This window comes from Atractosteus spatula, chromosome 2 (genome assembly GCF_055471065.1).
Source record: "Atractosteus spatula isolate fAtrSpa1 chromosome 2, fAtrSpa1.hap1, whole genome shotgun sequence".
NCBI lineage: Eukaryota > Metazoa > Chordata > Actinopteri > Semionotiformes > Lepisosteidae > Atractosteus > Atractosteus spatula.
The window spans coordinates 21,954,529-21,974,859 of NC_142707.1; the positions used below are offsets into that span (position 1 = coordinate 21,954,529).

The 20,331-nt window shown below is 34.5% G+C and overlaps 1 protein-coding gene across 1 annotated transcript in view; it reads right to left on the reverse strand.

Moving 5' to 3' along the window:
* LOC148839443 (exostosin-1-like) overlaps nt 1-20,331 on the reverse strand; it is a 399,059-nt gene that overhangs the window by 377,701 nt on the left and 1,027 nt on the right. The gene's annotated exons all lie outside the window — the stretch shown is intronic.

A 20,331-nucleotide genomic window follows, 5' to 3' on the forward strand; every position in this document is an offset into this window, starting at 1 on the left:
TGCTAATGAAACAGCAGGTGACATTTTCATGCCCCACTCTCAGCATCTAAATAATGAACTCTTTTCTTGAAACCATTTTAAGTCCACTTTCACACTTTCACTTCTACACAAATGCATGCTATTCTAGTAGAGCTTTAGTTCAGAAATGCATTATAAGACAAGTGAAGTGTTCGACTGTGGAGAGAAAAGAAAACATTATAAAAGTAGTAGTGCATTAAGTAAATCACATTTCATTAGAACGTGGGCAGTGGAGCTCCATAACAGGTCTTTATACCCATAATGCTCTGACATACTGTAACTGTTGCAGTCAGTCACATTCTCAAAGGCCTTCATTTTGAAATAAAGGATGTCTGTTAAGACTTTGATCTATATATAAAAAATAAACAAAGGGAACACTTTATGCTTTGTTTCTACATTGCAACTCCTGCTACAGGTAATGTACTACAAAATACATGTAATTCCTCAACATTGTGAAGATTTGCAATGCCTATTGTTTACACGTCTCCATGTTAAACATTTGTTTTAAAAAAGAGACTTTTTTTAATTACAGTAAATGCTTTAGTCCAGAATATACTGTAACATCACTGTGGCAAAATCACAAATAATAAGACATGAGAGGTTCCAGTTTCCAAACCAATGGGAAAGTTAAATAATCTGAAAGACGTGTATGATCCTGATCAATATCCTATATTGGACAAGGAACCTAGTGAAAATACAGTATTTCACTAGAAATAATTAAGGAATATGATCCTACCACATTTCAATATGGTATGGTATGTATTTACAGCAACATGAGAGTAAGTTCTGTAAAACATTGATTATTGAGGTTAAAATATTGTAAGCAATAACAGCATTACAGATTTTTGAAGAAATATATAATAAAAGTTGTCTGTAAACTAAAATTACATTTACCATTACCTAAATGCAATGGTGACTAAAACAGTCACTAATTTCAGCAGTGCTTAAGTCCTTTTTATGTAAACACATTCTGTTTCAATAATACTGTATAATTCATATTAATGTTGATGAAGGAACAAGTAATAGGTTTATTCCATGCTGAAAAAAAGAAGAAAGAAAACACATATACAGGATGTACATACTGTATATTTGTTTATTGTTAGGTAAAATGTTTTAAAAATAAATTTTTATAAGGTGTTTTCTGTGTTCCTCATTCAGAAAAAAAAACTCAAGAATATTTAATGAACAAGCAATAAAAGCCCACATAGGTCTGCTGCTGATGGACTGTAAATTGCTTCATATTATCCATTAATTAAAATGTTATGCAAAGATATCCAAAAGATCTGAGACCCCATACAGGTAACAAGTTTTTAACTTATAATGTAAAGTACTGTATATCCATCACACCATACTATATGCACTAAAATATTGTATTTTTCTACATAAAGAGTAAAACCTTCAATAAAATATCAAAATATCAGCACTAGTGGAATTGTGCATGAAATAACAGGGGTGTCCACTGTGTCCACCGTGTCTCAAAGTTATCAACCAACTGTCAACTAAAGCCATCATGAAAACTATAGGTAATTCACCATGTAGTCTTTTAACAATCACTGGCACTAGCAAATTAATCATTAATTCACATTAGATAAGGCTCCAGAATACAAAGATAAACTAGAAAAGATCCTAAAATCCGCCCTTAAGACCACAGAACTGGTCAATGAACTGCACTCTGTCTTGGATCCTGTGAGAAAATATGCAAATGACAATAATTGCCCAGATGCTTCACAAATCTGGGCCGCATGGGAGAGTGGGAAAATGAAAGGCATTGTTGAAAAAAACTTGACTACAGTTTGTCAGAAGGAATGTGGGCGACTCTGAGACCAAGTGGATGGAAGAAGATACTATGGCCTGATGAGACCAACACTGACATTTTTAAGCCTAAACAGGTAGAGAAGGTACTGTAGCTGCATCAGATGTTGAAGAAGACACACCCGAAGAAGGCTCCACAGCCGAAATGTTGTGTTTCTTTTCTTCTCTTTTCAGCTTGGAATAAACCTTTACTTGTTCCTGAACAGTAAGTGCTGTTTGGCCTGGAAGACTTGTATAGAAGGCAAAATAGATGCAGCAAAGTACAGAGAAATCCTGGAGGAAACCCTGCTGCAGAGACCTCAAACTTGGGAGAAGATTAATCTTTCTGCAGGACAATGACCCAAAACATACAGTACAGATAAAGCCACAATGAAGTGGCTAAATAACAAAAAAGTCAATGTTCTGGAGTTGCCCAGTCAAAGCATGGACCTCAATCCAATCGAGAATCTGTGGCAAGAATTGAAAACTGCTGTTCACCAATGGTCCTCATTCAACTTGAGGGATTTTGACCAATTTTGCAAAGAAGAATGGGCCAAAATTGCAGTGTCCAAATGTGCAAAGCTGGTAGAGACTTATCCTAGAAGACTCATGGCAGTAATTTCTCCCAAAGGTGCCTCAAACAAATTTTGAATCAAAGGGTGTGAATGCTTATACAATCAGTTATTTTCTATTTATAATTCATTTAGGTGGATTTTTAAATTTGTTTCATTCTGACATTATACAGTGTTTTGTGTCAACCAGAAGAAAAACATCCCAAATAAATACATCTTGATTCCATACTGTAACACAATAAAATGTTAAAAAATTCAAGGGAGTGAATACAGTACTTTTGATAGCCATTGTACTGTATATATGTCATTCTTACAGTATGTCAATTTCTTGTCAGGAATTAAAACAATATCTATACAGTATTATTCACAGTGTATTAGGTACTGTATAAAAAAGGTTTCAGTATACCCATTTTAATTGACTACAGAGCCAGTCAGTTCATGATATTTCATATTTAACAAGACTCTACATGACGAGAAAATGTATAAATTCAAATGAACGGGAATCCATTGCTAACATACAGAATTTATGAACATAGAATTGCAAAATAAATAAAATCAGTTTTGCCCTTTTTAATTCATATTATTGAGCAGATTCATGGTATATAGTATTTAACAAACTTGACAAACTTACAGATGTTAAATGAGGTTTAACTGGTGGAAGACAACTAGACAACACTCTTCAGAATTCTGGAGGATATTAGAAAGAATTTGGACTACATCCAAAACAATGCAAAGCCACAGGAAATTACATATTTAATGTAAATAAATAATAAGCATTACTTACAAGCTCATAAAATATACAGTACATTGGAAATATCAGACACATACTGTACTACAGAACAGGAATAGGTAATTGTTGCAGGCACGGTCTTGTGTGGGCTGAGAAAAGATTGGATCCTGGATATTTTTTAACCATAGATATTTAGATTTTTTTTTTCTAAAATGGAGGCTTTATTTATAATAGTGCTCAAAATAGATTTTTATGAAACAAGTGATCAGGGTGAGCAAGGTGAAAAGCACAAAAACATGCAAACCCAAGTCCAAAGACCCAAATACATCTATTTTTATTGCCTTTTTTAAAGACAGGAGGATGTCTCCTTGGTCACTAATTGATCAGTGTGAGCACATTGTCGCCCACTAGAATCAGCATCCCAGCAATTTTACCTAGTTAGATAGGGCAACCTTATGAAAAAAAAATGGGTTTTTCTGTTGACTCATTAGCATCACAATATGAGGAAATTGTGAATGTCATGAGAATGCATTCACACCGTACCTGACATGCTGAATCCAAACCAAAGCTGCTTAATCTAAAACTGTAATGCTTCATTGAACTACAGTACGTCCCATCTACAGAGAATGCCCTATCTATAAAAATTTGACTGATTAAAAATAAAGTACCCCAAATCTTACCAAAATCACACAGACGGGGAACACAAAGTTCGCAAGACTTTTCTTTACTGCCATATACAGTAAAAGCATGTTTTTCTTTCCAATGTTCTGACACATTGTTTTGGCTACTGTATGGAGCCTTCTTCAGCTGTGTGAGCAGTCTGTATGAGCATCTCTACACATTTGAATACCAAGTAGTTTAAAATCTCTTTAGCCAATTTGGAAGATGTACTGTATGACTTCCTGTGATGTATTACTTTAAACAAAAATAAAACAATACATACATACATGTACACTGTAGTACAGCTCTGAAAAATAGTGGGAATATCCTTTTGCCACCTTGCCAGATGGTGAAAGGATCATCTGCCAGTATAATTACACAGTAATTGTTATAACTACTGTGAATGTGTCCCAACTCAGATTTTGACATACAGTACAGTAAATGGTTTCTGAGGCAGACTGCCTAATATTACAAATAGAAATATGTGAAAATCACTAATGTAAGGTGCCATATGCTTATTATGCTAGCGGAACCAACGTAGGTTTAAAACTGCCAGCTGAAAACAGTTTTGCAATGATTTTATGGGTTGTGTTTTGATCAAATTGTTTAACATTTTGTTTAAAATCAGCTAAAACCTCCATAACTAAAGACTTCAGGTTGGGCAAAAATAGTGCATTTTCTGCCTTAATACTTAATCCTTAGTGTTATTTAATTCTCTGGTTTATCTGTAATTATTTAGGATATGCCATGGATATTTGAAGAGCACATGCTAGGTTTCATAAAACCAGCCATTTTTAGCAAAAATGTTGATGTACTTTATACTGTAAATCAAATGTATACAATCTTATACTGTATATACTGTACATTGGGGAAAGGGTAATATTCACAGTTCTGCCTAAATGATCTAACTATTAACCTTTAAAACACACAAATTACAGTAAGTCTCATACTACATTTATCTTGAAACAATGACATTTCAAGATAAAAATCTAAGTAAAAGGCTTAATTTTTAATGGAAAAATGCCATCGACTTGATTCATCCAATTCATTAACCACATTGCCAAAACAGGCCACTTCAACATAAATATCGTTCCATATTTTACATGATAAAAAGGAACAAAATTTAAGAAATGTTTCTGATTAAGACACTGTTAGGTACAGTAGTATTAGCAGTATACAGTAATTCAGGACATTTGAGCAAAGGGAATAACAAAAAAAATCCAGAAACATGAACATATAACACTTTTTCACTGACATTTAAAAATTTGGGTGGTATTATTGTTGAAAAATAACTTCAAACAATTAAAAAAAACAAAACAAATAAGACCTTTGGCAGGGAAAACAGATCTATTTAAAAAAGTATTATTTAGCCTAGATTTTAAAAGTTTGAAAACCTGGAAAGATGCACAAGTTACCAAAGCCTTAACACCAACAATAGCCAGATATTTATGTTACTCTTGGTTAAATGCTGGCTTGGATCAATAAATTAGAATTGACAGGGCAAATACTGCCAAGTTTTATTCCTGTGTGTGTCACTTTTCAAAAATCCTGCTGTAAAAAATATTGACCTAATGAGGAGATGAAATGCATTCAGAGATGAGGGTGTTTACTCACTGAAATGCTTTTGTCATGTGGGAATTCCAACAGAACAGATATTGAAGGGCCAATAGATCCTGGCATCAAATTCCAGCTTAAACACTGATCCATTGTGTCACCTTGGCACATAGCTCGTCCTTCCAGGGTTGTAGAAATAAACTGCCTTTAAAAATACTTATGCGTAACACACACATACAGTACTGTTAGTGATGCATATACAGTATACCACAATGTTGGAATTGTGAAGAAATTATATTAAATTATTAGTACTAATGGTATGATCAACTAAAACTAAACTATAATGATGAACTGTAAACTAAACTAGTTAGGTTTTTTATTATTGCTTATCACAACATCCATACCTGATTGCACAGAAGATATCTAGAGATCACTGGTTCTTCCCTTTGTTGGTTTGGTTCCTATTTGGGTTCCTGAAACCAATTCATAAATCTTGGCTGTACTTAAGCTGCTGTTGTCCCAGTTCCACAGGGTGTTCCACAAAGTTTTGCTTGGGGATCTTAAGTTTTAATATTTCAATGTTACCTCTTAGTTTGCCTTCGATTTCATGCTATGCTAATACTTAATATTTAATTGCAGTCCAAATCATTACTGCAGTTTTTGCACTTCACAAGCGTCTGTCTGCTATTAATACGGTATATAAATGGAACAAAACTTTGTTAAACTGAACTGTGACAAAGGAACAAGTAAAGGTTTATTCCATGCTGAAAAGAGAAGAAACGAAACACAATGTTTCAGCTGTGAAGCCTTCTTCAGGTGTTTGGCAGCATGGAATAAACCTTTACTAGTTCCTTTGCAGTCTGCACATGCTGACGCAGCTACCTACTTAAACTGTGACAAGTCTGAGATAATGTTCGTAGGCTGTCAACAACAGCTATGGAAACATTTGGCAACATTGTTGCTGTTACTGATGGTGCAAAAGTTATGAAGGTTAGAAACCTTGGTGCTACCAAGTTTTACCAAATGATACCCGTGTAATAATTTGTACATCATAAAGATTTTTTATATTTCCGTAACATTTCTTGGTTAAGATTCTTGCTTCTTGCTCCACTTAATCCGATGTTAAAACACTGATACATGCCATAATCAAGTTTAGACTATTGTAATACTTTACTTACTAGGGTATCTCCTAAGGTTCTAAATGCTATCACTTGTTTACTAAAAGTACTCCATATCATCTCATACTGTAACTCCTATCCACTAAACTGCTCATAATCAGAATTTGAGTGGACTTAAAGATACAAGAGCAAGATAACAGACTGAATGTTCTAGCTCCAAATTATTCTAAAGACTTTTTGCATGGATTTGGTCCACCTCTTAATCCGACATCTGTGGATTCAAGTCTTCTTACTCTGCTGAAAACTACACTTAACGGGTGATAGAGCCTTCTTGTGTGCAGTACCATCACCACTCATGGCCCAAATCCAAAGACTCTGCAGCTGTCTACACTTTCAAAACTCACAATGTATTTTTTTTAAGAAAAGCTATAAATGTATTATTTGGCTTTATACTTTATTTAAGTTATCTTTCTGTGTTTTTTCCCCTACTTTCTGTTTTTTGTATGCATTATGTGTGATACTCTACAGCAATGTGAGTATTTTAAAAATTATTAAATAACAATAAAGCTAATTATATAGTTTTATAATAATATAATAAAATATTGATACAATTTGACTTTTAAGCAGTTTTCAGAGCCATACAAAAGTGTCCTGCTATTCAGCTGCAGCAGCTAATTAAGCTAACTGATATCACCCCACTGCAGCTCTCAACTGGCTACCCGCTGAAGCTAGGCAGGGTTGAGCCTGGAGAGTACCTGGATGGGAGACCTCCTGGGAAGCCATGGTTACTGCTGGAAGTGGTTTTAGTGAGACCAGCACGGGGGTGCCCACCCTGCGGTCTGTGTGGGTCCTTATGCCCCGGTATAGTGGCAGGGACACTATACTGTAGCGGGTGCCGTCTTTTGGATGAGATGTTAAACCGAGGTCCTGATTCTCATTGGTCATTAAAGATCCCCAGGCATTTCTCGATAAGAGTAGGGAATTTTCCCAGTGTCCGGGCCAAATTTCCTCCCTTGGTCTTTACCGTGACCTCCAAACTGTCCTCATGTATGATTGGCTTGCACTTACCCTGTGATGGAGTGGCACCCTGTCCAGGGTGCACCCTGCCTTGTGCTTGCTGCTTGCCAGTTAGGCTCTGGCTTCCAGAGACAGTTTGGTCTCTCAAAACCAACAACTCAATATGATAATACAAAGGGAGAGTTTTCATTTGTCCAATTGAGAACTAGCTTTGTTTCTTTAACTTCAGTTTTTTGTACTGCTGTCTGTGCTATCCTTATCAAACGTGTATAACAAGACACCCAGAAGCATTTAGAAATATGTAAAAAACAGATGTCCACATACTGTAGCTGCTGTTGTGTTTCTATTCATGAAATGTACCCTTTTCTGCTCTAGCAGTCACTGCATATTCCTCTAGCAGGCAGAGGCTTGACAGGTTAGATAGATTTCAGAACTGTGGGGAAGAAGTAACCTGTGGAAAGCCAGATTCAGAGGGGTCTCCAGAGAATTATATGACAGATTTCATAAAACACACAACAATAAAGGCAGCCACCCTAGCACATCTTGGCTATTCGCTTACAACAATCACTTTAAATTTGAAGATGTATAAACTCGACCAAACTTCAAATACGTATCAGTGATTCTGGTTTTCATCTAGACATACTGTATAGGCAAATAAAACTGTACATTGGTCTGATATCTAGGTTTACACTTTATCCCCAAGGAAATAATTTCACTTCGTATATTAATTCTCTGTTTCCTCCAGTCTATGTGAAAAGTATGGAAAATGTGCCTGCTATGTGCAGTCAAAGAAAGCCTACACAATCGTTGGCTCATGAAGACCTACTACAGCGATACCTACATACTACTTATAGTAGTATATAGATTTCTGCTTTAGGCATTATAGGTTAAAAAAAAAAATTCTAAATTATATTCCAACAAGATAGAATGTATACTGTATATGAAGGAGACATGCAAGTACAGTATTAAAAAACATCTTCAAATTTCAACATCTACAGTCTAACACTTATAGTATAAGCAATAAAGAGTGTAAAACCTAGTTTTCATCTGTTTTCATTGTTTGATGTTTTTTCAGTTACAATTTACATATACATTCTGTATAATACATGTAGAGTTCTTTACTGGCTACTGTACACTTGTGAAATTGTCGTCTAAAAGATGAAAGAAACCCACACTTTTGATATTGTTAGCTAATGCCCTGCGTTGTCTACAACACCTCCCACATTCTTTCACAATATCTGGAAATATCATAAAAGTGTTTTTATGTAAATTACTTAATATAATGAAAAACATGTCTAAAGAAAAACAAGATTTATCTAGGTTCAGCTTCTAAAAGAGACAAAGACAGGGACTACTTTCAAAAGAGAGACTGGGATAACAACACAGACTCATACTGTATACTGTGTGGCATGCAACCTAGCTACCTGGTTAAGCAAAAAAACACTAAAATCCCATAAAATCAACATAAAATATTCTGAATTTTAAATAGTACAGTAGGAGGAATAGAAAGAATGCATTCTGTGGGAAACCTACAATGTACAGTAAAGTCTAATAAAGGCATGGTCACCTTTATTATCATTTATCTATAGCAGATGCTGGGCAATGGATAAAATGTGTGGTAGGGGCTTGTTTTCATTTCCCAATTTAAACAAATGTAACAGTCATAATATTTTGATAGATTTTAAGATACTGTATTGCTTCACTGGAATCAGTTCAGAGAAGAGCATATACTGTAGATACATTCCTGGACAAAAAGCTAATGTCCTACACTGACAAGCTTAAGGAACTGAACCTCTTTAGCTTCAACGGATAGCACCACGAGGCAACTGAGTATTCAAAAACCTCAAAGCCTTCCAAAAATCAACCAAAATCAACCTGGAAAAAAAAACAATGCAGCATAAACCAGTGTACCAAAGGGTTGTGGGTATTGGGAATAAGTTATCCAACCATGTTTTTAAAGCAAGTACCTGGCTTATCTCAAGAAATGCCTGAGATCCCTGGATCAATTAGCTACTACCAAATGGGTTAGATGGGCCAAAAGGCCTCTTCATACAGTATTTACAAACTTTCTTACATGACTTTTTCACTGCTGTTGAGAAGTTCCTATGTGTACAATTAGTAAATGTGTTTTAATTGACATATCCTATTTTGAATCACTTTGATTTTCATCATACAATGCACAGTAAATACACATAAACAATTCCTATAATTTTCAAACTGCAGAGAGTATTAAACGAGATGGTCAAAATCCTGAAGAAAACATCACTCAGATACTCCAGATTGGGACAGAAATATAGAGATATACTGTACATGGAGACATCTACTGTAGTGTACATTATATAGAGATGAGCAGAAGTTGATCAAAACTTGAGTTTCTGTATTATTAAACGTAGAGTAAACACAAGGATAAGACATTGCTTATTCTTTTTTCTTCTCTTATTCACAACTTATGATTAAAAGGAAGTAAAGAAAAACCTTTTGTGGATTTTAAACATTGAAAATTGAGCAAAATGTGGGTCATGTAACTTTGACCTTAGTATCTGCACATTGGGGGAAATTAATGCAGCAGAATTGTAGCCCCTACTATTTGAAAAGCATGCCTTAAATTGGGGATAAGCTACAGAATTGTATTAACTAAGAATACAAAAGTGTGAAGATAATCATGCCATTTTTGTTCATTCAGTTGTATTCTGTAACAATATTTCTAACAACCCCTTTTAAACAATTTGGTATTGGTTTGCAAAATGCAGTCTGAAGTGAAAAGCTTATTTTAATTATTGCAACCATGTTTCAAAGACATGGGTACTGTACTGTACATACTGTGGCTCAATTAGTTTATATCTCATTGTCTCCAATTTAAAGGAAACTGATAAGTCTTACTATTTGCTCCGAATACTACCTACCTCTTCCATTTATGGTGCTTCAGATACAATGAATAGCTGTGATTTTTGCTTTTGATACTATTTGTGTCAATCATCAGCTGAAGGAGTATTAACCTCTTCTACTGTATATGCTTTGAAGGATTTTGCTTCATTTTTGACACACAACTAGAAAAAGACAATGGAGGCAAGAATGAATACCAGATAGGCCAACAACTTGAAACTCAAATAAATCAAAATGGTAATGACAAATGGCAAAAGGTGCAGTATGAACAGATAATACCGAATGCTGTAATGATCCTTGTGTTTCAAATTTGTTCATAACCCTGCATGCTTTCTTCACAAAGCCTTTCCAGTTGTGCAGCATCGCTAAATAAAGAGCAGTCCTGTTCTTGTGCTTTGTTATTGGTGTCACTGAATGTGGGCTGGCGTTAATGGATTTCAGCATGCTAGCAATGGTGCCCGCTGTGTGATACATTAGCAGCAAAGTGCTAAAAATGGCTTCACAGTATGCAAAAGAATGTGCACCCTTTATTATTTGATCTCTTGGGTTTAAAAACAACACTTGCTGTACAACATTCTGTTGGTTATAAAAAAGATCATACAGTACCTTCATGTCCAAATCATGCCTTTACTGTTGAACCATGTTTCTACGTGCCTTAACTTCAAAATGTCATGAAAAAAAGAATGGAAATAATTTGCTTAAAGAATTTGAAATTATTTGAACAACACTGAATATGTAGTTTGCTCCTATTTGTTTCTCAAAGTTTTTTTTTTCCCTCAGACTAGAAAGCATACATGCATCCTTAAAAAAGCAATTCAATGAAGTTTCACTCCTGATATTACAGGAACATTTGCAAAATCAGCCTACAGTGCTGTATGTTTTTAATTTATTTAAAGTCTAGTCAACATTGCCAAATAGTATATAATAATATAATATAAATTCTGTCATTCCAATACAATACTGCACATGGATATTTAAAGAAACTCTTTAAGCTTTTTACTGACCAGGTTTGAGCCCATTGTACTGTAACAGTCTAATCTGGAGACAGAGTGAAACATATTTCATACACCTGTGTGACTTCAGGAACCTCAGTAGTTAATTTAATCAAAATATATTTTAACGATTAGTGTGGGATACGATAAACCCCCCAAAAAGCATGTTTATCAGAAATGCACAGCTAGGCTCCCTTTATTTCCCATGCTATTTTCAATCATTAATCAGAATCATAAATACTGCAGAAACCAAGTTTAAGCAAGTGGCAAATACATTACTAACCGCTAAACGTGACATAATGTATTTCTGCATTGTTCAAATATCAAAAAGCAAATAAAACCTATACATTTGTTATCCATGCTTTGTTGCCATTTCCGTCCTCCAAAATGACTCTGAATCAGCAAATTTCTCCGCTTAATATGATTAACGTTGGCTGAAATGTCTCAGATATTCAGAGCTCTAAATAAAAACACATGCAAAATTGCACTTTAATTTGCTGAGAGTGAAATTCTGACACAGACATATTGGGTGCATTAGTGTGTGTACAGATATATACAGTACTATAAAGAAACTTTCTCAGTGAGCTTGAACTGCATACATAGAGTATTATTTCCCGTAAACGGAAATTTCCCCAATACTTACTGTAAGTGCTGTACACAGACTATAACACGGCCCTGTTTAATCCTAACATAAATGGTCATATAAAAAATCCAGGATCTTAAAAATTCCTTTGAATAAAAAAGTACATTTAAAACTAACTCTAAGGAATAGCTCATTATTCCAGTAAATCTGCCCATTGTATATACCTTTTCAAAATCTGAAAGAAACAATGCTGTTGTACTGTATGCTGTATGGTAAGAATTCAAGTTATTCAAGGATCACATAGGATAGAGATATCATGTCTTTAGACATGCTGTATGAGTAAGGTTTATGTAAGAAATTTCCTTTGAACTGCAGTGTGACATACTTTAATAGTCAAGGATTCTCCACACCACAATGTGATTAATTACATACATACAGTAAATATGTACAGTATAGAGGTCTGAGTGGGGAGTTGTGTCAGAATGCAGACTGCAAAGGAATAAGTAGAGGTCCATTGTAAGCTGAAAAGTTATGGAAAGAAGAAAAAACAATATATCCGCTATGGAGACACCTTCTTCTCACAGCTGAAAATAACTTAAGCACTTATAATGGATTATTTTCTTCTTTGTACATTTCAGTGCGGAATTTAATTTCATTTATTACTTAAACATAAAAAAACATATCAAACATAAAAAAGAAACAAACAAGTGGTCTTTCCCGTTCATTACTGACTGAAAAAATAAGCATTTTATACAGTGCTCTTGCAGAAAACCCAGATAATATATATATACAGTTTGACAAGCTACAGTAACCTAGGTAGTACTATAACAGTAGATAATATTGCCTTACATCAGCCCTAAGATAGCAGTCTCTTACAGCACAACCACAGCTGTTGCAAGTACATAATCCATATGCACACTATAGCATAAGAATCTTTCAATAAATCTAAACATTTAAAACTAGCTGTCGCAACATCTCATTACAACTCATTTTAAAGGCAAACAAATTAGTTACTCATTAAACCATGGAAGCAAAAGATACTCATACAGTAGATATAGTATTTCAGTTTAAAACAAATTTTCTTTGGATAAACCAAGTCACATCAAAATCAGACTTCAGGGCCCCTAGTCACAGGATTAAGAACAGAACTGAGTTATGAGAGCAGGACATGTGGGCTCACTTTCTACACATACAGTAACTACTAGCTTTTTTTTCACTTGACCAATACATTCAACTGGAAAAAGTCCTTTAAGAGGAAAACCAAACAATTCATTTCTTCCCCTAAACTGCTGCACCACGCAGATTGCCATTGCTTTGGGGAATATAGTTGTTCTGCATCAGTGGCAATCTATAAAGATTGTGCTGTTCAGTAAAAAACCAAGGTCCCTAGTGAGTTATTACCTATATATTTAATGGTACCTTGCACTGTGGGGGAACATCTTCATACACTTCTCTTGGCAAAAGGCTATATGAAGGTTACTCGTTAATTATGCCTCACAAATGTACACCATATTATAAGGATCAAATTATAACAACCCACCATATTTTGCAAGCAATAAAAAATTACTGTCAGGGCATTTTACTGTACCATGCTAGGGTTGACCTTACTGGCTCATTATTAAACACTAGTGAAAGAAAAGGGGCACATTTTGCCATGGAAAGCATACAGAACCAGAAACAGCAATGTTGTTATCTGTTATGTTATCTGTACCTGTTATCTGAGACATTTTGAACAGATTTATGAATTGTAAACTATACTCTTAAAACAAAACTGTGAACATAAAAACGCTAAATTACATAATGAGCCAAGGTGAAAAAAGTGGAGATAAAACAGACACCAAGTTTCAAGAAACAAATGTGGTAAATACAGTATGGCTTGCTTTGTTTTTAGAAATGTGTTAATAGGTTTGCAAGTTTCTGATGTTTCTCCAGCATTTTATAAAAATACTTTTTTTTCTTCCAACATATTTCACTTATAATGTGCATAACTAACCGTGTCAACTATTCAGGTATGAATAAAAAACTATTTATAGGAGAAAGATGCTTCTCATTGTGGTCAAAATTCCAACTGTCACAACCATTAACAATAATTTCCTGAAAAATAAACATTAAATGGATGTTGCTTTCCTGAAGAGAAATAAAAACAGGTTCAGGTGGAACCAGAACAGCACTACCTGATCAGGTGTTTCTCATTTACCATACAGTACCATTTGCACTGGTTTGTTTTGAATTTTCAAAACTTATTTATTTTAGATTTTATAGATTTAAAATCTGCTTATTTGAGAAAAAGTTTTTTTTTCTTTTTTCATTCTTTTACAATTTTCTTTTCAATTTTTCAAAACACAAGATGGTGGTCGCCATACCATTTTTAGCAGTATGTGACTATAAGGTCTCGAACAGCCAACATTTTTCCTGTGTGCATAAATTTCCTTTACTTTTTGTACCCTTTCTACCCTATGGATGCAACCAAAAACAGGATGTTGGAAATAATGAACAAAAACTCCTTCAGTTCCTGGCAAGGACGTGATGTTACTGTATGTTGGAAACAAATCACGTCTGCAGAATGGCCTTAGGCTCACATGGTAGGATATTTTAGGACATTTTTGTAGATAAATTATCACATTTTAAATCTGTTAAATTTCATAATGAATTACTTAAGTGAATACAGATTTAATCACTGGATGTGCTTCTCATGTGTGTAACAGAAAACAGGTCTCTTACATTCTACTCTTCCAAGAATCATCAAATCTGTTTTCTTTTAATCCAGAGCTCTCAATTACTCTGTCATTAATTACTTTTTTTAGTCTCTCAGTCCATGCAGGGTTCTATTTTTTATAAGCATGCAGTTTTGGAATTAGGCTATGTTCCATTCATTGCTTCAGTTCTTATTCAATTAAATATGATTAAATCAACTAAGAGCTCTATGATAAGCAAATCAAGAAACACTTTAGAAAACCCTCAAGAAACAAAGCCTGATTTCCTTTAGGGAACCAGCCAAGCAGTGGCAGTAATGATGTTGAATCTGTCATGGAGCAAGATGCTCATTGGAGTAATGTGTAACAATGATTATGCCATGCCTAAAAAAAAGAGCACTTGTCATAATTTATCTGTGTTTACAGAAGAGGTGAGTCAATGACCCTACAGTTTTAATACCTGACTTTGGGGTTTGCAGCTGACAGTGTGTATTAATGACCATGTTCCAAAGCACTAATGAGGAAGAGGGCTTAGGATTTCACTAAAATGAAGTAAGAGCTCGGGATGGCTTCTCACCTGTCAAAAAACAGTGATTTATACATCGTATAACAGCGTATTCTGCAAGCACTGTGCATTTTGTACAGTACCTTGAGTTTTATTAGATGGTTTGGTGGATACCAGTCAATGCTGGCTACAGAATCCACTGATAGATGGGTCTTCTGATCACTTTAATAAGACACTGATTGTCATTATGACAAGGGCCACGGTTTTTAAAGGTTATTTATGGTGGGAAGAAGATTGATTTTGATTACAATGATTGCAAATACAGTAAAATTGAGATCAGAAGAAACAATGTTTTGTACAGCTTTCAGAGTTTCAGAAATATTGGCTTTTCTCGCATTTCTACATACAGTATTTGTCTGCATTTTACATTTTAAATGAAAGAAAAGGAGTATTGGTATGGATCCTACTGGATATTACTTTGCATAACAGGAAGCACTTGTGAATTAGTTTCACAATATAACATATAATTGAAAGCCTAGTTTTTGTAAATATAGGGACTTGCAAAATACAATAATTAAAAAAGCTATTTAACTAATTAATTTACAGTTAATACCACACAAGTACAAGTACAATACGACACAATTCAGACCACTCCCCCTGGCTCTGTTTTTTTGTGTTAAGAGGAGCTTTCCCAGTGGTTTAAACAAACAGGCTACTGTATGTTTCAGAAGAAAGGCCAGTATATATAGACCCTCAAAATGTTTTAAAAGCCAGCAGTGATAAAATCATTTACTTTTCACCACACATTCTTTGCTTTACGCAATTATAAATGCATGTGCTCCATCCTGTTTTTATTTTAGTTCTTTCATTAAAATTCAGCAACGACAGGTGTAGTGTTTGTTGTAGCAAATGCATAGAACTCCCGAATCTTTGAATGTTGTGGATCCTCAAGTGAATGTTGTGATATTTCAGTCCAAGGGCTTTTCAACAGAAGGGATATTTTGAAAGCACCATAACTGACAACTCCACCTGTTTCACTACATTTTCAGAAGCAGTTCCATTTATCACCTACCATATGATAAATGCATATTGGTCAGCGAGAAGATTAAGAATACAGTGAGCATTCCATCTCACTTACTTATACCACAGATTTGGGTGACCTGAATGGAAAAGCAGGAAGAAATGTCTTGAGCTACCCTCTGGGTATATTACAGTTGCTCAGGAGCACAAAAGGGAGGATACCTCTTTGAGAAGAGATTACTTTTCACTCTGTTTCTCACTTTACCCTCATAAGAAAAAGTGGCACTTAAGTTATTGCCTGTCAAAAAATATATGACTACATGTGGAAACCAGACATACTTTCGCATAACCCAATTGCATATAGTTTGAAAAAGCAAAATTGATTTTTGAAGTAGGCATAACATTGCTGGAAAAGGCTGCATTAAAGTGGCTTGTAATTGCTTTATTACCTCTAAGAGAACAATAATCCCCACTTCCACAGCAATGAACTACAGAACACTTTATTGAGAAAATTGACATGCTCACAGAATACTCCACGTTTGTCCGCCCAGAGTATTTAGAATGTATCTCTAATACAGTAGAAATCCTGGAAAAGTATATTAATACAAATGTGAACAATAACACAAAATAACTATTTCATCAGCATTTCCAATAAATTATTTCAAAGTATTGTTTCAATTTTCACATTTTCATCCTTTTCATTTGAAATTAGCACAAAATGGCACAAAATGATGATACATGATGCCCATAAACTTGTGCAACACTGAAATGTACCCCTTTCTCACTTCCTCTCTCTCCCCGATGAGAAAGAATCAAATGATAATTAACAAGAATTCACGGGTTATTTTGATTTCCACACAGTTTCCAAAATGGGATTCTCCAGATGGTGTTATTTCACAATTACTGCCTGTAAACTAGGTGACATTTTAAATAACAACCTGGGATTGAGCAGTTAAAATTATCTTTTGTAAGTTTTCTACATTTTTCATGATTTCCTGATATAACCTCTGTGCTGTGAAATACTGTATCTATGCTGCCTTAAATGCTATAAAAAATTACCTTGGACATTTGATCATCTTTTTTTCATGCATTACACAGGTTTTAATGAAAACACAAGCTAGTAATCCCTAAATGTATAAGTGAAAGTTGATTTATTTTTGTTGAGTAAGAGCTGGCTCTCAGCTCTTACATGATAGAAAGGAATGGGTTCTTGCTTCTGTGCCTGATGTTATTGTCACAAAAAAGGCATGCAGCTTTGGCAGACAGTTCCAGTGAAAACATTCAGCTTCAAGAAGGTATGTCATGCCAACTTTAGATTGCTGATCACACCATCTGAGCACAGCCACAGAATGAACTCAGCCAACAATTATTTTTCAGTAAATAAAATCAACTTGGCTTCTCCTTCCATAATTGATATATCTTCAACTACTAGAGCCCCAAACACTGTATCTACTGAAAACAGCGATCCATGGAATCCTTTTCAAAGGACGGCATTTAAGTCTGTGATACATTGGGAAACGTGGCAAAAATCAAGGGCATACTTTTGTTTACTGAACATATCATTTGGATGGAAAAAATGCAGTTATATCAATAGCCCAATCACTTGAAATTTTTAAGAAAAAAAAAGTGAATGAGTACTATGTCATTGTGTGAAATAAAATTACACCTTCTCAAATAAGGCAACAGGAGTGATTTATTCACTGAAGTGCAATCTTCCCGTACACAGTGATATAATTCAGATTTTAGCAAAGATGGCAACAAATGACATTTAAAATCAAATATGAAGGCCTTTCATGAGAAGTGTTGTTATGTGTGTCAGCCAAGCATCAGGTAATCTTCTGTAAGGCGACAGGTTAGCAAGGACATATATTTGATAAGCTGATAAATCAACTACTGTAAGATAAGCAATAAAATCTACAGCTTAAAAACGATTGCCGAGAACTTAGCTAATGTGTGAACTTTTATAAACACAACATAATCAGGATTTTATTATTCACAATCTGTGTGAAACAGCATCAACACAGAAGGTACTGTATGAACAGTATGTGTGTCATGAATAATGTATCAGCAGGGTAGTTTTTTCATTAGGGAAAAAAATTGAGAACAGAAAAAAACATTGTTTCTGGAGATGCAGCACATGCTTTCATAATTTTTAAAATCCACATCACAATAAAAATACAGATTCAATCTCCCTGCTTCAAAAAATGTGGTTTCAAGTAACCACTTCTTTTTTAGTGCACAAAATTTCCTGATGGACCACACTCAACCTTTTCAAAGCAGTGCATGAGAAGCACTTGCACTCATTTGCAAAGAAGCAGGTTTTTAATTTCTTTTCTATACAGTGCTTTAGCACAGAAAGTCATTTAACAGTATTTCAAAAGCATCTGGTTATTCAAATGAAAACATTTTAATGTCACTTCTGGTGTTCTGGCAAACACTGCAATAATGCAGTTCAACAATGAATTGCCTATGATTGAAACCTTGGGCTCCATTCAATTACATTAATACATCTTTTTGTTTTTACAGTGGGTGACATTCCAGCTTGCTGCCCATCTTAAAATGCATACCAACATGACACAACTGTCATACTGTGTGGCTCAAAAGACAATTCTCTGTGTTCCGAGAATTCCTGAACTTATTATACGTTCACATTGTAAATATACTACTGTAGGTGCAAGTATCTTCATAAAAGTTTGTCCAAAACCTCATTTTGATTGAGACATTTCCAAATGGATTACTAGATATGTCGCAGACAGGCATAGGTGTCACAAAGTTCTAGTCTGTAGGCTTTTCTTATAAAAAAAAACAATATACAGTACTTTACGAAATAACTATAGAGACAGAATTGTGATTTTGAATTACAACACTGGACACTACTTGTGTTAACATTGTTTTGCACAATCAAGTTCATCCTACCACAATAGAGAGAAATAAAATCCTGCACCACACAAAATAAATTATAGTTGTCTAATACAATGACATCCTAATGTTTCCCATGTGGTTACTGGTTATATGAGAAAAGTTTTAACCATCACTTGCGTCCGGATAGGATTACTGGATTACTCAAACACTGTTCAGTTGAGATATATAGTGAAGGATTTGAGGAATGAATTGTGTACCAATAGCTTTTGCAAGGTCCTCTATATCAAGTATTTCACACTAAAACAATACACAGTCTCAGAAAGCATCTCATGAAGCAGTGGCAGGCTTTCAGAGTATAACAGATTGGAATAAAATCATGTTTCTATTCAGTGTTGCCTTGCTTTATTTAGGTTAGTGGTTCTTCTATAAAAGCAGGTCAAAATGTTCCTCAGCAGGAGACTGTAAAGTAAGAAGCACAACTGTGCACAGACAACGGAATAAATACATCACAAAGTTAATGTTGGCATTATGCAAAACCCGAATCGATAAATCAATCCATTGCAGGGCAATGTCATTATTCTTGAACTTAAAGGGTATACATTTTGAATGAAAGTAGCACATTTTATTCAGTAGCTGTCTTTGCAATGATACTGTTAGAATCTAGCAAGAAAGAATTCCATTTCCTAATTACAAAATGTCAGTTAGCTTCTCAGTGCTAATTGAAAGCTGGGATACAACAAGCATGTTTCAATTGTCAACTATTAAGTCCATTAATGATTTGTAGCATATTGGTGCAGAATAATGATCTCTATGGTGAATAGTTCTGTCATAGCACTTTTACTAAAGCCTGTAAATCAGGCAACACAGACAGATACAGTTGTATTATCTTATACAAACATTAGCAAATTATACAGGCTAATTCCAAAAGCTTATTAAAAGTGTGCAAAACGGAGTATGATCAAAAGTAAAATAAAAAATCAAAGTAGATGTGCTGCAATTGAGTTTTTCTGAGGAATTAAATACCAGAGGTAAAGTGCCAAAAAGAAAAGTATCATAAGTTAGTTTTCAGTAAACCACAAGCAACATCATACAAAAAACCCACATACATTTTGCATAGTAAGGTAATTGAGACCATACTGTACATCCACTAATGTCTTCTTTTACTTAGGGATTTATGTTTCATACTTTATTAGTTTTATAGGAAGAAACCATTAACTTTTATCTGATCAAGCATAAAGTAACCAGTATGTTTACCAAAAAAATAAATAAAACTGAAAAAACAGGGCTTTAACAACTACTTTTAAGAACACATTAGACAAGCACTAAAAAGACT